We start from the raw sequence: 24,365 nt of genomic DNA on the forward strand, positions 1-24,365 counted from the left end.
CCATCACACTCACCATGCCTCAGGTGCCAACCTAGCAGCCTCCCAGTGGTGGATGCCCGTGTGTGAGATTGTCCCCAAAGCACCCACCCACTTCTCCAATGTGTCAGAATCAGAATCTGGTTTATTATCTCTGACATACCATAAGACCATTCAGCCCATCAGTCTGCTCCACACTGCTGTTTCATTACCATTCTCCTACCTTCCCCCCATAACTTTTGATTCCCTGACTAATCAAGAACCTGTCAATGATACTTTCAATATCCCAAGGGTTTGGCCTCCACATCCATCTGTGGCAATCGATTCCACAAATTCACACCCTCTGGCTAAAGAAATCCCTCCCATCTCTGTTCTAAAGGGTTGCCCTTGAATTATTGGGTGGTGCCCTTAGGTCCCAGATACCCCCACTACAGGAAGCATTCCCTCCACATCCACTCTATCAAGGCGTTTCAATATTTGATAGATTTCAATGAAATCACCCTTCATTCTTCTAAACTCCAATGAGTACAGGCCCAGAGTTGTCAAATTCTCTTCATATGTTAACCCTTTATCTGACTAAAATACGTCATGAGATTTGTTGTATCTGAGGCTGCAGTATAGTGCAAGACATAAAAGAGTCCTCGTTATTATAATAAAATAAATTAATATTTCAAAGAGGAATTGTGAAATAGTATTGAAGGACCATTCAGAATCTGATGGCAGAGAGGAAGAAATTGTTCCTAAAACCTTGACTGTGGGTTCCCAAGCTCCTGTACTTCCCCTGATGGTAGTAATGACGCAATGTCCTGGGTGGTGACGATCCTTCATTATTAATGCCACCTTCTTGAGGCATCACCTTTAGAAGATGTCCTTCATGGTGGGGAGGGTGATGGAGCTGGCTAAGTCTGCAGACTTGTTTCACCCATTGCAGAGCGGCCTCCATACCAGACCAGTCAGGATGCTCTCCCCAATATATTTGCCAGAGCCTTTGGAGGCATAGCAAGTCCTCTCAAATTCCCAATGAAGTATCACGGTAGTCGTGCCTTCTCTGTGATTGTATCAAGGCTTCCTCCACTTTACCAGATCAATGGCTCTTCCTGGAATTCCCAGTGCACTGAATCCAGTTATTGCCAATCCTCTTTTCCCTTCCTAAACCACCCCATCCAATCTCCAGCCACTTCCTCTCTGCCCCAACTGCTGAGGCTGTGACCAGAATTGGACACAGTCCTCCACAGACACCCAGAGTCAGCTGTGAGGTGATGTCCGAGAAGCTGATAAAATTATGAGAGCTGTGGATAAGGTCTTTCCCCCAGGGGAAGGGAATTTGAAACCAGAAGGGGTCGGTTTAAAGTGAGAGAGGGGAGGCTGAAGGGCTCACCTGTCTCACAAAAGGTGGAGACCCATTCTGGAAGAAGAGGCTCAGATGTTAACCCTTTACCTAACTAAAATACATCATGAGATTTGTAGAGACACCCACATTCAATGTTTCAGGGCCAAATGGTCTCCCAGTTGCCTGACTCAAATTGCCCACCCAGAGGGAGGGAGGTGATATGGGGGAGGGATGGGGATGACGGAGGCGATGGGGTTGGTGATAGAGGACGAGGTGGAAGGTGAGGTGATGGGGGTGTGAGGATGTTGGAGGGTGACGAAAGGAGGGATGGAGTGTTGGTGGAGGTGTAGTGAAGGGAGGGATGGAGTGTTGGTGGAGGTGAGGTAATGGGGGTGTGAGGGAGCTGGAGGGAAGGGTAGTGAAGGGAGGGATGAAGAGTTGGTGGAGGTGAGGTGATGGGGGTGTGAGGGAGTTGGAGGGAGGTGTAGTGAAGGGAGGGATGTAGTTTGGTGGAAGTGTAGTGATAGGGGTGTGAGGGAGTTAGAGGAAGGGGTAGTGAAGCGAGGGATGGAGAGTTGGTGGAGCTGTGGTGATGCGGGTGTGAGTGTGCTTGAGGGGAAATGAAGGGAGGGTTGGAGTATTGGTGGAGGTGAGGGGATGGGGGTGTGAGGGAGTTGGAGGGGTAGTGAAGGGTGGGGTGGAGAGTTGGTGGAGGTGTGGAGTGATGGGGTGTGAGGGAATTGGAGGGAGGGGTAGTGAAGGGAGGAATGGAGTGTTGCAGGAGGTGAGGTGATGGGGGTGTGAGGGATTTGGAGTGAGGGGTAGTGTAGGGAGGGGTGGAGAGTTGGTGGAGGTGAGGTGATGGGGTGTGAGGGAGTTGGAGTGAGGGGTAGTGAAGGGTGGGATGGAGTGTTGGGGGAGGTGAGGTGATAGTGGTGTGAGGGAGTTGGAGGGAGGTGTAGTGAAGGTAGGGATGGAGTGTTGGGGCGGTGAGGTGGTGGGGGTGTGAGGGAGTTGGAGTGAGGAGTAGTGAAGGGTGGGATGGATAGTTGGTGGAGTTGAGGTGATGGGGGTGTGAGGGGAGGGATGGAGAGTTGGTGGAGGTGAGGTGATGGGGGTGTGAGGGAGTTGGAGTGAGGGGTAGTGTAGGGAGGGGTGGAGAGTTGGTGGAGGTGAGGTGATGGGAGTGTGAGGGTGTTGGAGGGGTAGTGAAGGGAGGGATGGAGTTTGGTGGAAGTGTAGTGATAGGGGTGTGAGGGAGTTAGAGGGAGGGGTAGTAAAGCGAGGGATGGAGAGTTGGTGGAGGTGTGGTGATGGGGCATGAGCGAGTTGGAATGAGGGGTAGTGAAGGGAGGAATGGAGTATTGCAGGAGGTGAGGTGATGGGGTTGTGAAGGGAGGGATGTAGAGTTGGTTGTGTGTCGTGATGGGGTATGAGGTAGTTGGAGGGAGGTGTAGCGAAGAGAGGGATGGAGAGTTGGTGGAGGTGTGGTGAATGGGGTGTCAGGGAGTTGGAGAGGTAGTGAAGGGAGAGATGGAGTGTTGGTGGAGGTGTGGTGATGGGGGTGTGAGGGAGTTGGAGGGGTAGTGAAGGGATGGAAGGAGTTTGGTGGAAGTGTAGTGATAGGGGTGTGAGGGAGTTAGAGGATGGGGTAGTGAAGCGAAGGATGGAGAGTTGGTTTAGCTGTGGTGTTGGGGGTGTGAGTGTGTTTGAGGGGAAATGAAGGGAGGGATGTTGGTGGAGGTGAGGGGATGGGGGTGTGAGGCAGTTGGAGGGGTAGTGAAGGGTGGGGTGGAGAGTTGGTGGAGGTGTGGTGATGGGGTGTGAGGGAATTGGAGGGAGGGGTAGTGAAGGGAGGAATGGAGTGTTGCAGGAGGTGAGGTGATGGGGGTGTGAGGAAGTTGGAGGGAGGGGTAGTGAAGGGAGGGATGGAGTGTTGGGGAGGTGAGGTGATGGGGGTGTGAGGGAGTTGGAGTGAGGGGTAGTGTAGGGAGGGGTGGAGAGTTGATGGAGGTGAGGTGATGGGGTGTGAGGGAATTGGAGTGAGGGGTAGTGAAGGGAGGAATGGAGTGTTGCAGGAGGTGAGGTGATGGGGTGTGAGGGAGTTGGAGGGAGGGGTAGTGAAGGGAGGAATGGAGTGTTGCAGGAGATGAGGTGATGGGGTGTGAGGGAGTTGGAGTGAGGGGTAGTGAAGGGTGGGATGGAGTGTTGGGGGAGGTGAGGTGATGGTGGTGTGAGGGAGTTGGAGGGAGGTGCAGTGAAGGTAGGGATGGAGTGTTGGGGGCGGTGAGGTGGTGGGGGTGTGAGGGAGTTGGAGTGAGGAGTAGTGAAGGGTGGGATGGATTGTTGGTGGAGGTGAGGTGATGGGGGTGTGAGGGGAGGGATGGAGAGTTGGTGGAGGTGAGGTGATGGGGGTGTGAGGGAGTTGGAGTGAGGGGTAGTGTAGGGAGGGGTGGAGAGTTGGTAGAGGTGAGGTGATGGGGGTGTGATGGAATTGGAGCGAGGTGTAGTGAAGGGAGGGATGGAGTGTTGGTGGAGGTGAGGTAATGGGGGTGTGAGGGAGCTGGAGGGAAGGGTAGTGAAGGGAGGGATGAAGAGTTGGTGGAGGTGAGGTGATGGGGGTGTGAGGGAGTTGGAGGGAGGTGCAGTGAAGGGAGGGATGGAGAGTTGGTGGAGGTGTGGTGAATGGGGTGTCAGGGAGTTGGAGAGGTAGTGAAGGGAGGGATGGAGTGTTGGTGGAGGTGTGGTGATGGGGGTGTGAGAGAGTTGGAGGGGTAGTGAAGGGTGGGGTGGAGAGTTGGTGGAGGTGTGGTGATGGGGGTGTGAGGGAGTTGGAGGGGTAGTGAAGGGTGGGGTGGAGAGTTGGTGGAGGTGTGGAGTGATGGGGTGTGAGGGAATTGGAGGGAGGGGTAGTGAAGGGAGGAATGGAGTGTTGCAGGAGGTGAGGTGATGGGGGTGTGAGGGATTTGGAGTGAGGGGTAGTGTAGGGAGGGGTGGAGAGTTGGTGGAGGTGAGGTGATGGAGTGTGAGGGAGTTGGAGTGAGGGGTAGTGAAGGGTGGGATGGAGTGTTGGTGGAGGTGAGGTGATAGGGGTGTGAGGGAGTTGGAGGGAGGTGTAGTGAAGGTAGGGATGGAGTGTTGGGGCGGTGAGGTGGTGGGGGTGTGAGGGAGTTGGAGTGAGGAGTAGTGAAGGGTGGGATGGATAGTTGGTGGAGTTGAGGTGATGGGGGTGGGAGGGGAGGGATGGAGAGTTGGTGGAGGTGAGGTGATGGGGGTGTGAGGGAGTTGGAGTGAGGGGTAGTGTAGGGAGGGGTGGAGAGTTGGTGGAGAGTTGGATGGAGGTGAGGTGAGGGAGTGTGAGGGTAGTGGTGGAGGGGTAGTGAGGGTAGTGGTGGAGGGAGGAAGGGAGGGATGGAGTTTGGTGGAAGTGTAGTGATAGGGGTGTGAGGGAGTTAGAGGATGGGGTAGTAAAGCGAGGGATGGAGAGTTGGTGGAGGTGTGGTGATGGGGCATGAGCGAGTTGGAATGAGGGGTAGTGAAGGGAGGAATGGAGTATGCAGGAGGTGAGGTGATGGGGTTGTGAAGGGAGGGATGTAGAGTTGGTTGTGTGTCGTGATGGGGTATGGGTAGTTGGAGGGAGGTGTAGCGAAGAGAGGGATGGAGAGTTGGTGGAGGTGTGGTGAATGGGGTGTCAGGGAGTTGGAGAGGTAGTGAAGGGAGAGATGGAGTGTTGGTGGAGGTGTGGTGATGGGGGTGTGAGGGAGTTGGAGGGGTAGTGAAGGGATGGAAGGAGTTTGGTGGAAGTGTAGTGATAGGGGTGTGAGGGAGTTAGAGGATGGGGTAGTGAAGCGAAGGATGGAGAGTTGGTTTAGCTGTGGTGATGGGGGTGTGAGTGTGTTTGAGGGGAAATGAAGGGAGGGATGTTGGTGGAGGTGAGGGGATGGGGGTGTGAGGCAGTTGGAGGGGTAGTGAAGGGTGGGGTGGAGAGTTGGTGGAGGTGTGGTGATGGGGTGTGAGGGAATTGGAGGGAGGGGTAGTGAAGGGAGGAATGGAGTGTTGCAGGAGGTGAGGTGATGGGGGTGTGAGGAAGTTGGAGGGAGGGGTAGTGAAGGGAGGGATGGAGTGTTGGGGAGGTGAGGTGATGGGGGTGTGAGGGAGTTGGAGTGAGGGGTAGTGTAGGGAGGGGTGGAGAGTTGATGGAGGTGAGGTGATGGGGTGTGAGGGAATTGGAGTGAGGGGTAGTGAAGGGAGGAATGGAGTGTTGCAGGAGGTGAGGTGATGGGGTGTGAGGGAGTTGGAGGGAGGGGTAGTGAAGGGAGGAATGGAGTGTTGCAGGAGATGAGGTGATGGGGTGTGAGGGAGTTGGAGTGAGGGGTAGTGAAGGGTGGGATGGAGTGTTGGGGGAGGTGAGGTGATGGTGGTGTGAGGGAGTTGGAGGGAGGTGCAGTGAAGGTAGGGATGGAGTGTTGGGGGCGGTGAGGTGGTGGGGGTGTGAGGGAGTTGGAGTGAGGAGTAGTGAAGGGTGGGATGGATTGTTGGTGGAGGTGAGGTGATGGGGGTGTGAGGGGAGGGATGGAGAGTTGGTGGAGGTGAGGTGATGGGGGTGTGAGGGAGTTGGAGTGAGGGGTAGTGTAGGGAGGGGTGGAGAGTTGGTAGAGGTGAGGTGATGGGGGTGTGATGGAATTGGAGCGAGGTGTAGTGAAGGGAGGGATGGAGTGTTGGTGGAGGTGAGGTAATGGGGGTGTGAGGGAGCTGGAGGGAAGGGTAGTGAAGGGAGGGATGAAGAGTTGGTGGAGGTGAGGTGATGGGGGTGTGAGGGAGTTGGAGGGAGGTGCAGTGAAGGGAGGGATGGAGAGTTGGTGGAGGTGTGGTGAATGGGGTGTCAGGGAGTTGGAGGGGTAGTGAAGGGTGGGATGGAGTGTTGGTGGAGGTGTGGTGATGGGGGTGTGAGAGAGTTGGAGGGGTAGTGAAGGGTGGGGTGGAGAGTTGGTGGAGGTGTGGTGATGGGGTGTGAGGGAATTGGAGGGAGGGGTAGTGAAGGGAGGAATGTAGTTTGGTGGAAGTGTAGTGATAGGGGTGTGAGGGAGTTAGAGGAAGGGGTAGTGAAGCGAGGGATGGAGAGTTGGTGGAGCTGTGGTGATGCGGGTGTGAGTGTGCTTGAGGGGAAATGAAGGGAGGGATGGAGTATTGGTGGAGGTGAGGGGATGGGGGTGTGAGGGAGTTGGAGGGGTAGTGAAGGGTGGGGTGGAGAGTTGGTGGAGGTGTGGGGTGATGGGGTGTGAGGGAATTGGAAGGAAGGGTAGTGAAGGGAGGAATGGAGTGTTGCAGGAGATGAGGTGATGGGGTGTGAGGGAGTTGGAGTGAGGGGTAGTGAAGGGTGGGATGGAGTGTTGGGGGAGGTGAGGTGATGGTGGTGTGAGGGAGTTGGAGGGAGGTGCAGTGAAGGTAGGGATGGATAGTTGGTGGAGGTGAGGTGATGGGGGTGTGAGGGGAGGGATGGAGAGTTGGTGGAGGTGAGGTGATGGAGGTGTGAGGGAGTTGGAGTGAGGGGTAGTGTCGGGAGGGGTGGAGAGTTGGTAGAGGTGAGGTGATGGGGGTGTGATGGAATTGGAGCGAGCGGTAGTGAAGGGAGGGATGGAGTGTTGGTGGCGGTGAGGGGATGGGGGTGTGAGGGAGTTGGAGGGATAGTGAAGGGTGGTGTGGAGAGTTGGTGGAGGTGTGGTGATGGGGTGTGAGGGAATTGGAGGGAGGGGTAGTGAAGGGAGTAATGGAGTGTTGCAGGAGGTGAGGTGATGGGGGTGTGAGGGATTTGGAGTGAGGGGTAGTGTAGGGAGGGGTGGAGAGTTGGCGGAGGTGAGGTGATGGGGTGTGAGGGAGTTGGAGTGAGGGGTAGTGAAGGGTGGGATGGAGTGTTGGGGGAGGTGAGGTGATAGTGGTGTGAGGGAGTTGGAGGGAGGTGTAGTGAAGGTAGGGATGGAGTGTTGGGGGCGTGAGGTGGTGGGGGTGTGAGGGAGTTGGAGTGAGGAGTAGTGAAGGGTGGGATGGATAGTTGGTGGAGTTGAGGTGATGGGGGTGTGAGGGGAGGGATGGAGAGTTGGTGGAGGTGAGGTGATGGGGGTGTGAGGGAGTTGGAGTGAGGGGTAGTGTAGGGAGGGGTGGAGAGTTGGTGGAGGTGAGGTGATAGGAGTGTGAGGGTGTTGGAGGGGTAGTGAAGGGAGGGATGGAGTTTGGTGGAAGTGTAGTGATAGGGGTGCGAGGTAGTTAGAGGGAGGGGTAGTAAAGCGAGGGATGGAGAGTTGGTGGAGGTGTGGTGATGGGTTGTGAGGGAGTTGGAATGAGGTGTAGTGAAGGGAGGAATGGAGTATTGCAGGAGGTGAGGTGATGGGGTTGTGAAGGGAGGGATGTAGAGTTGGTTGTGTGTCGTGATGGGGTATGAGGTAGTTGGAGGGAGGTGTAGCGAAGAGAGGGATGCAGAGTTGGTGGAGGTGTGGTGAATGGGGTGTCAGGGAGTTGGAGAGGTAGTGAAGGGAGGGATGGAGTGTTGGTGGAGGTGTGGTGATGGGGGTGTGAGGGAGTTGGAGGGGTAGTGAAGGGATGGAAGGAGTTTGGTGGAAGTGTAGTGATAGGGGTGTGAGGGAGTTAGAGGAAGGGGTAGTGAAGCGAAGGATGGAGAGTTGGTTTAGCTGTGGTGATGGGGGTGTGAGTGTGTTTGAGGGGAAATGAAGGGAGGGATGTTGGTGGAGGTGAGGGGATGGGGGTGTGAGGCAGTTGGAGGGGTAGTGAAGGGTGGGGTGGAGAGTTGGTGGAGGTGTGGTGATGGGGTGTGAGGGAATTGGAGGGAGGGGTAGTGAAGGGAGGAATGGAGTGTTGCAGGAGGTGAGGTGATGGGGGTGTGAGGAAGTTGGAGGGAGGGGTAGTGAAGGGAGGAATGGAGTGTTGCAGGAGGTGAGGTGATGGGGGTGTGAGGGAGTTGGAGTAGGGGCAGTGTAGGGAGGGATGTAGAGTTGGTGGAGGTGAGGTGATGGGGTGTGAGGGAGTTGGAGTGAGGGGTAGTGTAGGGAGGGGTGGAGAGTTGATGGAGGTGAGGTGATGGGGTGTGAGGGAATTGGAGTGAGGGGTAGTGAAGGGAGGAATGGAGTGTTGCAGGAGGTGAGGTGATGGGGTGTGAGGGAGTTGGAGTGAGGGGTAGTGTAGGGAGGGGTGGAGAGTTGATGGAGGTGAGGTGATGGGGTGTGAGGGAATTGGAGTGAGGGGTAGTGAAGGGAGGAATGGAGTGTTGCAGGAGGTGAGGTGATGGGGTGTGAGGGAGTTGGAGGGAGGGGTAGTGAAGGGAGGGATGGAGTGTCGGTGGAGGTGAGGTGATGTGGGTGTGAGAGAGTTGGAGTGAGGGGTAGTGTAGGGAGGGGTGGAGAGTTGGTGGAGGTGAGGTGATGGGTGTGTGAGGGAGTTGGAGTGAGGGGTAGTGTAGGGAGGGCTGGAGAGTTGGTGGAGCTGAGGTGATAGGTTGTTTGGGAGTTGGAGGGGTCGTGAAGGGAGGTGTGGAGAGTTGATGCCGGTGATGTGATGGGGGTCTGAAGGAGTTGGAGGGAGGAGTAGTGAAGTGGGGAATGGAGAGTTGGTGGAGGTGAGGTGATAGGGTGTGAGTGTGTTGGAGGGGTAGTGAAGGGAGGGATGGAGTTTGGTGGAAGTGTAGTGATAGGGGTGTGAGGGAGTTAGAGGGAGGGGTAGTAAAGTGAGGGATGTAGAGTTGGTGGAGGTGTGGTGATGGGGTGTGAGGGAGTTGGAATGAGGGATAGTGAAGGGAGGAATGGAGTATTGCAGGAGGTGAGGTGACGGGGTTGTGAAGGGAGGGATGTAGAGTTGGTTGTGTGTCGTGATGGGGTATGAGGGAGTTGGAGGAAGGTGTAGTGAAGGAAGGGATGGAGAGTTGGTGGAGGTGTGGTGAATGGGGTGTCAGGGAGTTGGAGAGGTAGTGAAGGGAGGGATGGAGTGTTGGTGGAGGTGTGGTGATGGGGGTGTGAGGGAGTTGGAGGGATAGTGAAGGGATGGAAGGAGTTTGGTGGAAGTGTTGTGATAGGGGTGTGAGGGAGTTAGAGGAAGGTGTAGTGAAGCGAGGGATGGAGAGTTGGTGGAGCTGTGGTGATAGGGGTGTGAGTGTGTTTGAAGGGAAATGAAGGGAGGGATGGAGGGTTGGTGGAGGTGAGGGGATCGGGGCGTGAGGGAGTTGGAGGGGTGGTGAAGGGTGGGGTGGCGTGTTGGTGGAGGTCAGGGGATGGGGGTGTGAGAGAGTTGGAGGGGTAGTGAAGGGTGGGGTGGAGAGTTGGTGGAGGTGTGGTGATGGGGTGTGAGGGAATTGGAGGGAGGGGTAGTGAAGGGAGGAATGGAGTGTTGCAGGAGGTGAGGTGATGGGGGTGTGAGGGATTTGGAGTGAGGGGTAGTGTAGGGAGGGGTGGAGAGTTGGTGGAGGTGAGGTGATGGGGTGTGAGGGAGTTGGAGTGAGGGGTAGTGAAGGGTGGGATGGATTGTTGGGGGAGGTGAGGTGATGGTGGTGTGAGGGAGTTGGAGGGAGGTGTAGTGAAGGTAGGGATGGAGTTTTGGGGGCGGTGAGGTGGTGGGGGTGTGAGGGGAGGGATGGAGAGTTGGTGGAGGTGAGGTGATGGGGGTGTGAGGGAGTTGGAGTGAGGGGTAGTGTAGGGAGGGGTGGGTAGTTGGTGGAGGTGAGGTGATGGGAGTGTGAGGGTGTTAGAGGGGTAGTGAAGGGTGGGGTGGAGAGTTGGTGGAGGTGTGGTGATGGGGTGTGAGGGAATTGGAGGGAGGGGTAGTGAAGGGAGGAATGGAGTGTTGCAGGAGGTGAGGTGATGGGGGTGTGAGGAAGTTGGAGGGAGGGGTAGTGAAGGGAGGAATGGAGTGTTGCAGGAGGTGAGGTGATGGGGGTGTGAGGGAGTTGGAGTAGGGGCAGTGTAGGGAGGGATGTAGAGTTGGTGGAGGTGAGGTGATGGGGTGTGAGGGAGTTGGAGTGAGGGGTAGTGTAGGGAGGGGTGGAGAGTTGATGGAGGTGAGGTGTTGGGGTGTGAGGGAATTGGAGTGAGGGGTAGTGAAGGGAGGAATGGAGTGTTGCAGGAGGTGAGGTGATGGGGTGTGAGGGAGTTGGAGTGAGGGGTAGTGTAGGGAGGGGTGGAGAGTTGATGGAGGTGAGGTGATGGGGTGTGAGGGAATTGGAGTGAGGGGTAGTGAAGGGAGGAATGGAGTGTTGCAGGAGGTGAGGTGATGGGGTGTGAGGGAGTTGGAGGGAGGGGTAGTGAAGGGAGGGATGGAGTGTCGGTGGAGGTGAGGTGATGGGGGTGTGAGAGAGTTGGAGTGAGGGGTAGTGTAGGGAGGGGTGGAGAGTTGGTGGAGGTGAGGTGATGGGTGTGTGAGGGAGTTGGAGTGAGGGGTAGTGTAGGGAGGGCTGGAGAGTTGGTGGAGCTGAGGTGATAGGTTGTTTGGGAGTTGGAGGGGTCGTGAAGGGAGGTGTGGAGAGTTGATGCCGGTGATGTGATGGGGGTCTGAAGGAGTTGGAGGGAGGAGTAGTGAAGTGGGGAATGGAGAGTTGGTGGAGGTGAGGTGATAGGGTGTGAGTGTGTTGGAGGGGTAGTGAAGGGAGGGATGGAGTTTGGTGGAAGTGTAGTGATAGGGGTGTGAGGGAGTTAGAGGGAGGGGTAGTAAAGTGAGGGATGTAGAGTTGGTGGAGGTGTGGTGATGGGGTGTGAGGGAGTTGGAATGAGGGATAGTGAAGGGAGGAATGGAGTATTGCAGGAGGTGAGGTGACGGGGTTGTGAAGGGAGGGATGTAGAGTTGGTTGTGTGTCGTGATGGGGTATGAGGGAGTTGGAGGGAGGTGTAGCGAAGAGAGGGATGGAGAGTTGGTGGAGGTGTGGTGAATGGGGTGTCAGGGAGTTGGAGAGGTAGTGTAGGGAGGGATGGAGTGTTGGTGGAGGTGTGGTGATGGGGGTGTGAGGGAGTTGGAGGGATAGTGAAGGGATGGAAGGAGTTTGGTGGAAGTGTTGTGATAGGGGTGTGAGGGAGTTAGAGGAAGGTGTAGTGAAGCGAGGGATGGAGAGTTGGTGGAGCTGTGGTGATAGGGGTGTGAGTGTGTTTGAAGGGAAATGAAGGGAGGGATGGAGGGTTGGTGGAGGTGAGGGGATCGGGGCGTGAGGGAGTTGGAGGGGTGGTGAAGGGTGGGGTGGCGTGTTGGTGGAGGTCAGGGGATGGGGGTGTGAGAGAGTTGGAGGGGTAGTATAGGGAGGGGTGGAGAGTTGGTGGAGGTGAGGTGATGGGGTGTGAGGGAATTGGAGGGAGGGGTAGTGAAGGGAGGAATGGAGTGTTGCAGGAGGTGAGGTGATGGGGGTGTGAGGGATTTGGAGTGAGGGGTAGTGTAGGGAGGGGTGGAGAGTTGGTGGAGGTGAGGTGATGGGGTGTGAGGGAGTTGGAGTGAGGGGTAGTGAAGGGTGGGATGGATTGTTGGGGGAGGTGAGGTGATGGTGGTGTGAGGGAGTTGGAGGGAGGTGTAGTGAAGGTAGGGATGGAGTTTTGGGGGCGGTGAGGTGGTGGGGGTGTGAGGGGAGGGATGGAGAGTTGGTGGAGGTGAGGTGATGGGGGTGTGAGGGAGTTGGAGTGAGGGGTAGTGTAGGGAGGGGTGGGTAGTTGGTGGAGGTGAGGTGATGGGAGTGTGAGGGTGTTAGAGGGGTAGTGAAGGGAGGGGTGGAGAGTTGATGGTGGTGATTTGATGGGGGTGTGAAGGAGTTGGAGGGAGGAGTAGTGAAGTGGGGAATGGAGAGTTGGTGGAGGTGAGGTGATAGGGTGTGAGGGTTTTGGGGGAGGGGTAGTGATGGGAGGCATGGGGAGTTGGTGGAGGTGAGGTGATGTGGGTGTGATTGTGTTGGAGGGGTAGTGAAGGGAGGGATGGAGTTTGGTGGAAGTATAGTGATAGGGGTGTGAGGGAGTTAGAGGGAGGGGTAGTAAAGTGAGGGATGGAGAGTTGGTGGAGGTGTGGTGATGGGGTGTGAGGGAGTTGGAATGAGGGGTAGTGAAGGGAGGAATGGAGTATTGCAGGAGGTGAAGTGATGGGGTTGTGAAGGGAGGGATGCAGAGTTGGTTGTGTGTCGTGATGGGGTATGAGGGAGTTGGAGGGAGGTGTAGTGAAGGGAGGGATGGAGAGTTGGTGGAGGTGTGGTGAATGGGGTGTCAGGGAGTTGGAGAGGTAGTGAAGGGAGGGATGGAGTGTTGGTGGAGGTGTGGTGATGGGGGTGTGAGAGAGTTGGAGGGGTAGTGAAGGGTGGGGTGGAGAGTTGGTGGAGGTGTGGTGATGGGGTGTGAGGGAATTGGAGGGAGGGGTAGTGAAGGGAGGAATGTAGTTTGGTGGAAGTGTAGTGATAGGGGTGTGAGGGAGTTAGAGGAAGGGGTAGTGAAGCGAGGGATGGAGAGTTGGTGGAGCTGTGGTGATGCGGGTGTGAGTGTGCTTGAGGGGAAATGAAGGGAGGGATGGAGTATTGGTGGAGGTGAGGGGATGGGGGTGTGAGGGAGTTGGAGGGGTAGTGAAGGGTGGGGTGGAGAGTTGGTGGAGGTGTGGTGATGGTGTGTGAGGGAATTGGAGGGAGGGGTAGTGAAGGGAGGAATGGAGTGTTGCAGGAGATGAGGTGATGGGGTGTGAGGGAGTTGGAGTGAGGGGTAGTGAAGGGTGGGATGGAGTGTTGGGGGAGGTGAGGTGATGGTGGTGTGAGGGAGTTGGAGGGAGGTGCAGTGAAGGTAGGGATGGAGTGTTGGGGCGGTGAGGTGGTGGAGGTGTGAGGGAGTTGGAGTGAGGAGTAGTGAAGGGTGGGATGGATAGTTGGTGGAGGTGAGGTGATGGGGGTGTGAGGGGAGGGATGGAGAGTTGGTGGAGGTGAGGTGATGGGGGTGTGAGGGAGTTGGAGTGAGGGGTAGTGTAGGGAGGGGTGGAGAGTTGGTAGAGGTGAGGTGATGGGGGTGTGATGGAATTGGAGCGAGCGGTAGTGAAGGGAGGGATGGAGTGTTGGTGGCGGTGAGGGGATGGGGGTGTGAGGGAGTTGGAGGGGTAGTGAAGGGTGGGGTGGAGAGTTGGTGGAGGTGTGGTGATGGGGTGTGAGGGAATTGGAGGGAGGGGTAGTGAAGGGAGGAATGGAGTGTTGCAGGAGGTGAGGTGATGGGGGTGTGAGGGATTTGGAGTGAGGGGTAGTGTAGGGAGGGGTGGAGAGTTGGTGGAGGTGAGGTGATGGGGTGTGAGGGAGTTGGAGTGAGGGGTAGTGAAGGGTGGGATGGAGTGTTGGGGGAGGTGAGGTGATAGTGGTGTGAGGGAGTTGGAGGGAGGTGTAGTGAAGGTAGGGATGGAGTGTTGGTGGTGGTGAGGTGGTGGGGGTGTGAGGGAGTTGGAGTGAGGAGTAGTGAAGGGTGGGATGGATAGTTGGTGGAGGTGAGGTGATGGGGGTGTGAGGGGAGGGATGGAGAGTTGGTGGAGGTGAGGTGATGGGGGTGTGAGGGAGTTGGAGTGAGGGGTAGTGTAGGGAGGGGTGGAGAGTTGGTGGAGGTGAGGTGATGGGAGTGTGTGGGTGTTGGAGGGGTAGTGAAGGGAGGGATGGAGTTTGGTGGAAGTGTAGTGATAGGGGTGTGAGGGAGTTAGAGGGAGGGGTAGTAAAGCGAGGGATGGAGAGTTGGTGGAGGTGTGGTGATGGGGCGTGAGCGAGTTGGAATGAGGGGTAGTGAAGGGAGAAATGGAGTATTGCAGGAGGTGAGGTGATGGGGTTGTGAAGGGAGGGATGTAGAGTTGGTTGTGTGCCGTGATGGGGTATGGAGGGAGGTGTAGCGAAGAGAGGGATGGAGAGTTGGTGGAGGTGTGGTGAATGGGGTGTCAGGGAGTTGGAGAGGTAGTGAAGGGAGAGATGGAGTGTTGGTGGAGGTGTGGTGATGGGGGTGTGAGGGAGTTGGAGGGGTAGTGAAGGGATGGAAGGAGTTTGGTGGAAGTGTAGTGATAGGGGTGTGAGGGAGTTAGAGGAAGGGGTAGTGAAGCGAAGGATGGAGAGTTGGTTTAGCTGTGGTGATGGGGGTGTGAGTGTGTTTGAGGGGAAATGAAGGGAGGGATGTTGGTGGAGGTGAGGGGATGGGGGTGTGAGGCAGTTGGAGGGGTAGTGAAGGGTGGGGTGGAGAGTTGGTGGAGGTGTGGTGATGGGGTGTGAGGGAATTGGAGGGAGGGGTAGTGAAGGGAGGAATGGAATGTTGCAGGAGGTGAGGTGATGGGGGTGTGAGGAAGTTGGAGGGAGGGGTAGTGAAGGGAGGGATGGAGTGTTGGGGAGGTGAGGTGATGGGGGTGTGAGGGAGTTGGAGTGAGGGGTAGTGTAGGGAGGGGTGGAGAGTTGATGGAGGTGAGGTGATGGGGTGTGAGGGAATTGGAGTGAGGGGTAGTGAAGGGAGGAATGGAGTGTTGCAGGAGGTGAGGTGATGGGGTGTGAGGGAGTTGGAGGGAGGGGTAGTGAAGGGTGGGATGGAGTGTTGGTGGAGGTGAGGTGATGGTGGTGTGAGGGAGTTGGAGGGAGGTGTAGTGAAGGGAGGGATGGAGTGTTGGGGGCGGTGAGGTGGTGGGGGTGTGAGGGAGTTGGAGTGAGGAGTAGTGAAGGGTGGGATGGATAGTTGGTGGAGGTGAGGTGATGGGGGTGTGAGGGGAGGGATGCAGAGTTGGTGGAGGTGTGGTGATGGGCATGTGAGGGAGATGGAGGTGTAGTGAAGGGTAGTGAGGGAGGGATGTAGGGTTGGTAGGGGTGACGTGATGGTGGTGTGCTGGAGTTGGAGGGGTAGTGAAGGGATGGATGGAGTTTGGTGGAGGTGTAGTGATAGGGGTGTGAGCGAGTTAGAGGGAGGGGTAGTGAAGGGAGGGTTGGAGAGTTGGTGGAGGTGAGGCGATGAGGGTGTGAGGGAGTTGGTGGGAGGGGTAGTGAAGGGAGGTATGGAGAATTGGTGGAGGTGAGGTCATGGGAGTGTGAGGGAGCTGGAGGGGTAGTGAAGGGAGCGATGGAGTTTGGTGGAGGTATGGTGATGGGAATGTGAGGTAATTAGAGGGAGGGGTTGTGAAGGGAGGGATGAAGTGTTGATGCAGATGTTGTGATGGGGGTGTGAGGGAATTGGAGGGGTAGCGAAGTGGGGAATGGAGTGTTGGTGGAGGTGAGGTGATGGGGTGTGAGGAAGTTGGAGCGAGGGGTAGTGAAGGGAGGGATGTAGTATTGATTGTCGTGATGGGGGTGTCAGGGAGTTGGAGGGGTAGTGAAGTGGGGAATGGAGTGTTGGTGGAGGTGAGGTAATGGGGTGGAGGGAGTTGGAATGAGGGGTTGTGAAGGGAGGAATGGAGTATTGCAGTAGGTGAGGTGATGGGGTTGTGAATGGATGGATGTAGAGTTGGTTGTGTGTCGTGATGGGGTATGAGGGAGTTGGAGGGAGGTGTAGTGAAGGGAGGAATGGAGAGTTGGTGGAGGTGTGGTGAATGGGGTGTCAGGGAGCTGGAGAGGTAGTGAAGGGTGGGATGGAGTGTTGGTGGAGGTGTGGTGATGGGGGTGTGAGGGAGTGGGAGGGGTAGTGAAGGGATGGATGGAGTTTGGTGGAAGTGTAGTGATAGGGGTGTGAGGGAGTTAGAGGAAGGGGTAGTGAAGCGAGGGATGGAGAGTTGGTGGAGCTGTGGTGATGCGGGTGTGAGTGTGTTTGAAGGGAAATGAAGGGAGGGATGGAGTGTTGGTGGAGGTGAGGGGATCGAGGTGTGAGGGAGTTGGAGGGGTGGTGAAGGGTGGGGTGGAGAGTTGGTGGAGGTGTGGTGATGGGGTGTGAGGGAGTTGGAGGGAGGGGTAGTGAAGGGAGGAATGGAGTGTTGCAGGAGGTGAGGTGATGGGGTGTGAAGGAGTTGGAGTGAGGGGTAGTGAAGGGTGGGATGGAGAGTTGGTGGAGGTGAGATGATGGGGTTGTGAGGGAGTTGGAGAGGTAGTGAAGGGAGGGATGGAGTGTTGGTGGAGGTGATGTGATGGGGATGTGGGGTAGTTGGAGGGTTAGTGAAGGGAGGGATGGAGTGTTGGTGGACGTCATGCGATGGTGTTGTGAGGGAGTTGGACGGTTAGCAAAGGGAGGGAACGGAATGTTGCTGGAGGTGAGGTGAAAGGGGTGTGAGGGAGTTGGAGGGAGGGATAGTGAAGGGAGGAGTGGAGATTTGGTGGAGGTGAGGTGATGCGGGTGAGTGGGAGTTGGAGGAGTAGTGAAGGGAGTGATGGAGTGTTTGTGGAGTTGAGGTGATGGGGTTGTGAGGGAGTTGGAGGTGTACTGAAGGGTGGGGTGGAGATTTGGTGGAGGTGTGGTGATGGGGGTCTGAGGGAGTTGGAGGGGTAGTGGAGGGATGGAGTGTTGGTGGACGTGAGGTGATGGTGGTGTGAGGGAGTTGGAGGGGTAGTGAACGGAGTGTTGGAGAGTTGGTGGAGGAAATGTGATGAAGGTGTGAGGGGAGGGATGGAGTGTTGGTGAGGTGAGCTGATGCGGGTTGAGGGAGTTAGAGGGGTAGTGAAGTGGCGGGTGGAGAGTTGGTGGAGGTGAGATGATGGGGTTGTGAGGGAGTAGGAGAGAGGTGTTGTGAAGGGAAGTGTGGAGAGTTGGTGGAGGTGAGGTGATGGGGGTGTGAGTCAGTTAGAGGGAGGGGTTGTGAAGGGAGGGGTAGAGATGTTGGTGGAGGTGAGGTGATGGGGGTGTGAGGGAGTTGGGGGGTAGTGAAGGGAGGGATGGAGTGTTGGAGGAGGTGAGGTGATGGGCGTGTGAGGGAGTTGGAGGGAGGGGTTGTGCAGGGAGGTGTTGAGAGTTGGTGGAGGTGTGGTGATCAGGTCGTGAGGGAGTTAGAGGGGTAGTGAAGGGAGGGATCGAGTTTTGGTGGAGGTGTGGTGATGGGGGTGTGAGGGTGTTGGAGTGAGGGGTAGTGAAGGGAGGGATGGAGTGTTTGTGGAGGTGAGGTGTTGGGTGTCTGAGGGAGTTGGAGTGAGGGGTAGTGAAGGGAGGGATGGAGCGTTGGTGGAGGTGTGGTGATCGGGTCTGAGGGAGTTGGAGGGAGGGTAGTGAAGGGAGGGATGGAGAGTTGGTGGAGGTGATGTGATGGTGATGTGGGGGAGTTGGAGCGTTAGTGAAGGGAGGGATGGAGTGTTGGTGGAGGTGAGGTGATTGGGGTGTGTGGGAATTGGAGGAGTAGTGAAGGGAGTGATGGAGAGTTTGTGGAGGTGAGGTGATGGGGGTGTGAGGGAGTTGGAGGGAGGGGTAGTGAAGGGAGGGATGGAGAGTTGGTGGAGGTGAGGTGATGGGGGTGTGAGGGAGTTGGAATGAGGGGTAGTGCAGGGAGGGATGGAGAGTTGGTGGAGGTGTGGTGATAGGGTGTGAGGGAGTTAGAGTGAGAGGTAGTGTAGGGAGGGGTGGAGAGTTGGTAGAGCTGAGGTGATGGGTTGTGAGGGAGTTGGAGGGGTAGTGAAGGGAGGGGTGGAGAGTTGATGGCGGTGATGTGATGGGGTTGTGAAGGAGTTGGAGGGAGGAGCAGTGAAGTGGGGAATGGAAAGTTGGTGGAGGTGAGGTGATAGGGTGTGAGGGTTTTGGAGGGAGGGGTAGTGAAGTGGGGAATGGAAAGTTGGTGGAGGTGAGGTGATGGGGGTGTGAGGGTGTTGGAGGGGTGGTGAAGGGAGGGATGGAGTGTTGGGGAGGTGAGATGATGGTGGTGTGAGGGAGTTGGAGGGAGGGGTAGTGAAGAGAGGGATGGAGAGTTGGTGGCGGTGTGGTGATGGGCATGTGAGGGAGATGGAAGTGTAGTGAAGGGAGGGATGGAGGGTTGGTAGGGATGTCATGATGGTGTTGTGCTGGAGTTGGAGGGGTAGTGAAGGGATGGATGGAGTGTTGGTGGAGGTGAGGTGATGGGAGTGTCTGGGAGTTGGAGGGGTAGTGAAGGGTGTGGTGGAGAGTTGTTGGAGGTGAGGTGATGGGGGTCTGAGGGAGTTGGAGGGGTAGTGGAGGGATGGAGTGTTGGTGGACGTGAGGTGATGGTGGTGTGAGTGAGTTGGAGGGGTAGTGAACGGAGTGTTGGAGAGTTGGTGGAGGAAATGTGATGAAGGTGTGAGGGGAGGGATGGAGTGTTGGTGAGGTGAGCTGATGCGGGTTGAGGGAGTTAGAGGGGTAGTGAAGTGGCGGGTGGAGAGTTGGTGGAGGTGAGATGATGGGGTTGTGAGGGAGTAGGAGAGAGGTGTTGTGAAGGGAAGTGTGGAGAGTTGGTGGAGGTGAGGTGATGGGGGTGTGAGTCAGTTAGAGGGAGGGGTTGTGAAGGGAGGGGTAGAGATGTTGGTGGAGGTGAGGTGATGGGGGTGTGAGGGAGTTGGGGGGTAGTGAATGGAGGGATGGAGTGTTGGAGGAGGTGAGGTGATGGGGGTGTGAGGGAGTTGGAGGGAGGGGTTGTGCAGGGAGGTGTTGAGAGTTGGTGGAGGTGTGGTGATCAGGTCGTGAGGGAGTTAGAGGGGTAGTGAAGGGAGGGATCGAGTTTTGGTGGAGGTGTGGTGATGGGGGTGTGAGGGTGTTGGAGTGAGGGGTAGTGAAGGGAGGGATGGAGTGTTTGTGGAGGTGAGGTGTTGGGTGTCTGAGGGAGTTGGAGTGAGGGGTAGTGAAGGGAGGGATGGAGCGTTGGTGGAGGTGTGGTGATCGGGTCTGAGGGAGTTGGAGGGAGGGTAGTGAAGGGAGGGATTGAGAGTTGATTGCGGTGAGGTGATGGGGTCTGAGGGAGTTCGAGGGAGGGGTAGTGAAGGGAGGGATGGAGAGTTGGTGGAGGTGATGTGATGGTGATGTGGGGGAGTTGGAGCGTTAGTGAAGGGAGGGATGGAGTGTTGGTGGAGGTGAGGTGATAGGGGTGTGTGGGAATTGGAGGAGTAGTGAAGGGAGTGATGGAGAGTTTGTGGAGGTGAGGTGATGGGGTTGTGAGGGAGTTGGAGGGGTAGTGAAGGGTGGGGTGGAGAGTTGGTGGAGACGAGGTGATGGGGGTGTGTAGGAGTTGGAGGGGTAGTGAATGGTGGGATGGAGAGTTGGTGGAGGTGAGGTGATGGGGTTGTGAGGGAGTTGGAGAGGTAGTGAAGGGTGGGGTGGAGATTTGGTGGAGGTGTGATGGGGTGTGAGGGATTTAGAGGGTGAGGTAGTGAAGAGAAAGATGGAGGGTTGGTGGAGGTGAGGTGATGGGGGTGTGAGGGAGTTGGAGGTGTAGCAAAGGGAGGGATGGAGTGTTGCTGGAGGTGAGGTGATGGGGTGTGAGGGAGTTGGAGGGGTAGTGAAGGGAGGGATGGAGTGTTGGTGGAGGTGAGGTGATGGAAGTGTTGGGGAGTTGGAGGGGTAGTGAAGGTAGGGATGGGGTGTTGGTGGAGGTGAGGGGATGGGGGTGTCAGGCAGTTGGAGGGGTAGTGAAGGGTGGGGTGGAGAGTTGGTGGAGGTGTGGTGATGGGGTGTGAGGGAATTGGAGGGAGGGGTAGTGAAGGGAGGAATGGAATGTTGCAGGAGGTGAGGTGATGGGGGTGTGAGGAAGTTGGAGGGAGGGGTAGTGAAGGGAGGGATGGAGTGTTGGGGAGGTGAGGTGATGGGGGTGTGAGGGAGTTGGAGTGAGGGGTAGTGTAGGGAGGGGTGGAGAGTTGATGGAGGTGAGGTGATGGGGTGTGAGGGAATTGGAGTGAGGGGTAGTGAAGGGAGGAATGGAGTGTTGCAGGAGGTGAGGTGATGGGGTGTGAGGGAGTTGGAGGGAGGGGTAGTGAAGGGTGGGATGGAGTGTTGGTGGAGGTGAGGTGATGGTGGTGTGAGGGAGTTGGAGGGAGGTGTAGTGAAGGGAGGGATGGAGTGTTGGGGGCGGTGAGGTGGTGGGGGTGTGAGGGAGTTGGAGTGAGGAGTAGTGAAGGGTGGGATGGATAGTTGGTGGAGGTGAGGTGATGGGGGTGTGAGGGGAGGGATGCAGAGTTGGTGGAGGTGTGGTGATGGGCATGTGAGGGAGATGGAGGTGTAGTGAAGGGAGGGATGTAGGGTTGGTAGGGGTGACGTGATGGTGGTGTGCTGGAGTTGGAGGGGTAGTGAAGGGATGGATGGAGTTTGGTGGAGGTGTAGTGATAGGGGTGTGAGCGAGTTAGAGGGAGGGGTAGTGAAGGGAGGGTTGGAGAGTTGGTGGAGGTGAGGCGATGAGGGTGTGAGGGAGTTGGTGGGAGGGGTAGTGAAGGGAGGTATGGAGAATTGGTGGAGGTGAGGTCATGGGAGTGTGAGGGAGCTGGAGGGGTAGTGAAGGAAGCGATGGAGTTTGGTGGAGGTATGGTGATGGGAATGTGAGGTAATTAGAGGGAGGGGTTGTGAAGGGAGGGATGAAGTGTTGATGCAGATGTTGTGATGGGGGTGTGAGGGAGTTGGAGGGGTAGCGAAGTGGGGAATGGAGTGTTGGTGGAGGTGAGGTGATGGGGTGTGAGGAAGTTGGAGCGAGGGGTAGTGAAGGGAGGGATGTAGTATTGATGGAGATGTCGTGATGGGGGTGTCAGGGAGTTGGAGGGGTAGTGAAGTGGGGAATGGAGTGTTGGTGGAGGTGAGGTAATGGGGTGGAGGGAGTTGGAATGAGGGGTTGTGAAGGGAGGAATGGAGTATTGCAGTAGGTGAGGTGATGGGGTTGTGAATGGATGGATGTAGAGTTGGTTGTGTGTCGTGATGGGGTATGAGGGAGTTGGAGGGAGGTGTAGTGAAGGGAGGAATGGAGAGTTGGTGGAGGTGTGGTGAATGGGGTGTCAGGGAGCTGGAGAGGTAGTGAAGGGTGGGATGGAGTGTTGGTGGAGGTGTGGTGATGGGGGTGTGAGGGAGTCGGAGGGGTAGTGAAGGGATGGATGGAGTTTGGTGGAAGTGTAGTGATAGGGGTGTGAGGGAGTTAGAGGAAGGGGTAGTGAAGCGAGGGATGGAGAGTTGGTGGAGCTGTGGTGATGCGGGTGTGAGTGTGTTTGAAGGGAAATGAAGGGAGGGATGGAGTGTTGGTGGAGGTGAGGGGATCGAGGTGTGAGGGAGTTGGAGGGGTGGTGAAGGGTGGGGTGGAGAGTTGGTGGAGGTGTGGTGATGGGGTGTGAGGGAGTTGGAGGGAGGGGTAGTGAAGGGAGGAATGGAGTGTTGCAGGAGGTGAGGTGATGGGGTGTGAAGGAGTTGGAGTGAGGGGTAGTGAAGGGTGGGATGGAGAGTTGGTGGAGGTGAGATGATGGGGTTGTGAGGGAGTTGGAGAGGTAGTGAAGGGAGGGATGGAGTGTTGGTGGAGGTGATGTGATGGGGATGTGGGGTAGTTGGAGGGTTAGTGAAGGGAGGGATGGAGTGTTGGTGGACGTCATGCGATGGTGTTGTGAGGGAGTTGGACGGTTAGCAAAGGGAGGGAACGGAATGTTGCTGGAGGTGAGGTGAAAGGGGTGTGAGGGAGTTGGAGGGAGGGATAGTGAAGGGAGGAGTGGAGATTTGGTGGAGGTGAGGTGATGCGGGTGAGTGGGAGTTGGAGGAGTAGTGAAGGGAGTGATGGAGTGTTTGTGGAGTTGAGGTGATGGGGTTGTGAGGGAGTTGGAGGTGTACTGAAGGGTGGGGTGGAGATTTGGTGGAGGTGTGGTGATGGGGGTCTGAGGGAGTTGGAGGGGTAGTGGAGGGATGGAGTGTTGGTGGACGTGAGGTGATGGTGGTGTGAGGGAGTTGGAGGGGTAGTGAACGGAGTGTTGGAGAGTTGGTGGAGGAAATGTGATGAAGGTGTGAGGGGAGGGATGGAGTGTTGGTGAGGTGAGCTGATGCGGGTTGAGGGAGTTAGAGGGGTAGTGAAGTGGCGGGTGGAGAGTTGGTGGAGGTGAGATGATGGGGTTGTGAGGGAGTAGGAGAGAGGTGTTGTGAAGGGAAGTGTGGAGAGTTGGTGGAGGTGAGGTGATGGGGGTGTGAGTCAGTTAGAGGGAGGGGTTGTGAAGGGAGGGGTAGAGATGTTGGTGGAGGTGAGGTGATGGGGGTGTGAGGGAGTTGGGGGGTAGTGAAGGGAGGGATGGAGTGTTGGAGGAGGTGAGGTGATGGGCGTGTGAGGGAGTTGGAGGGAGGGGTTGTGCAGGGAGGTGTTGAGAGTTGGTGGAGGTGTGGTGATCAGGTCGTGAGGGAGTTAGAGGGGTAGTGAAGGGAGGGATCGAGTTTTGGTGGAGGTGTGGTGATGGGGGTGTGAGGGTGTTGGAGTGAGGGGTAGTGAAGGGAGGGATGGAGTGTTTGTGGAGGTGAGGTGTTGGGTGTCTGAGGGAGTTGGAGTGAGGGGTAGTGAAGGGAGGGATGGAGCGTTGGTGGAGGTGTGGTGATCGGGTCTGAGGGAGTTGGAGGGAGGGTAGTGAAGGGAGGGATGGAGAGTTGGTGGAGGTGATGTGATGGTGATGTGGGGGAGTTGGAGCGTTAGTGAAGGGAGGGATGGAGTGTTGGTGGAGGTGAGGTGATTGGGGTGTGTGGGAATTGGAGGAGTAGTGAAGGGAGTGATGGAGAGTTTGTGGAGGTGAGGTGATGGGGGTGTGAGGGAGTTGGAGGGAGGGGTAGTGAAGGGAGGGATGGAGAGTTGGTGGAGGTGAGGTGATGGGGGTGTGAGGGAGTTGGAATGAGGGGTAGTGCAGGGAGGGATGGAGAGTTGGTGGAGGTGTGGTGATAGGGTGTGAGGGAGTTAGAGTGAGAGGTAGTGTAGGGAGGGGTGGAGAGTTGGTAGAGCTGAGGTGATGGGTTGTGAGGGAGTTGGAGGGGTAGTGAAGGGAGGGGTGGAGAGTTGATGGCGGTGATGTGATGGGGTTGTGAAGGAGTTGGAGGGAGGAGCAGTGAAGTGGGGAATGGAAAGTTGGTGGAGGTGAGGTGATAGGGTGTGAGGGTTTTGGAGGGAGGGGTAGTGAAGTGGGGAATGGAAAGTTGGTGGAGGTGAGGTGATGGGGGTGTGAGGGTGTTGGAGGGGTGGTGAAGGGAGGGATGGAGTGTTGGGGAGGTGAGATGATGGTGGTGTGAGGGAGTTGGAGGGAGGGGTAGTGAAGAGAGGGATGGAGAGTTGGTGGCGGTGTGGTGATGGGCATGTGAGGGAGATGGAAGTGTAGTGAAGGGAGGGATGGAGAGTTGGTTGAGGTGTGATGATGGGGGTGTGAGGGAGTTGGTGGGGTAGTGAAGGGATGGATGGAGTTTGGTGGAAGTGTAGTGATAGGGGTGTGAGGGAGTTAGAGGAAGGGGTAGTGAAGCGAGGGATGGAGAGTTGGTGGAGCAGTGGTGATGGGGGTTTGAGTGTGTTTGAGGGGAAATGAAGGGAGGGATGGAGTGTTGGTGGAGGTGAGGTGATGGGGGTGTGAGGGAGTTGGAGGGGTAGTGAAGGGTGGGGTGGAGATTTGGTGGAGGTGTGGTGATGGGGTGTGAGGGAATTGGAGAGAGGGGTAGTGAAGGGTGGGATGGAGTGTTGGGGAGGTGAGATGATGGTGGTGTGAGGGAGTTGGAGGGAGGGGTAGTGAAGAGAGGGATGGAGAGTTGGTGGCGGTGTGGTGATGGGCATGTGAGGGAGATGGAAGTGTAGTGAAGGGAGGGATGGAGGGTTGGTAGGGATGTCATGATGGTGTTGTGCTGGAGTTGGAGGGGTAGTGAAGGGATGGATGGAGTGTTGGTGGAGGTGAGGTGATGGGAGTGTCTGGGAGTTGGAGGGGTAGTGAAGGGTGTGGTGGAGAGTTGTTGGAGGTGAGGTGATGGGGGTCTGAGGGAGTTGGAGGGGTAGTGGAGGGATGGAGTGTTGGTGGACGTGAGGTGATGGTGGTGTGAGTGAGTTGGAGGGGTAGTGAACGGAGTGTTGGAGAGTTGGTGGAGGAAATGTGATGAAGGTGTGAGGGGAGGGATGGAGTGTTGGTGAGGTGAGCTGATGCGGGTTGAGGGAGTTAGAGGGGTAGTGAAGTGGCGGGTGGAGAGTTGGTGGAGGTGAGATGATGGGGTTGTGAGGGAGTAGGAGAGAGGTGTTGTGAAGGGAAGTGTGG

The 24,365-nt window shown here is 56.6% G+C and overlaps 1 protein-coding gene across 1 annotated transcript in view; it reads left to right on the forward strand.

Annotated features, from left to right (window-relative positions):
- Nucleotides 1-24,365, forward strand: part of shbg (sex hormone-binding globulin) — a 95,718-nt gene that overhangs the window by 37,087 nt on the left and 34,266 nt on the right. The gene's annotated exons all lie outside the window — the stretch shown is intronic.

Source organism: Mobula hypostoma, chromosome 5, assembly GCF_963921235.1.
Source record: "Mobula hypostoma chromosome 5, sMobHyp1.1, whole genome shotgun sequence".
Classification (NCBI taxonomy): domain Eukaryota; kingdom Metazoa; phylum Chordata; class Chondrichthyes; order Myliobatiformes; family Myliobatidae; genus Mobula; species Mobula hypostoma.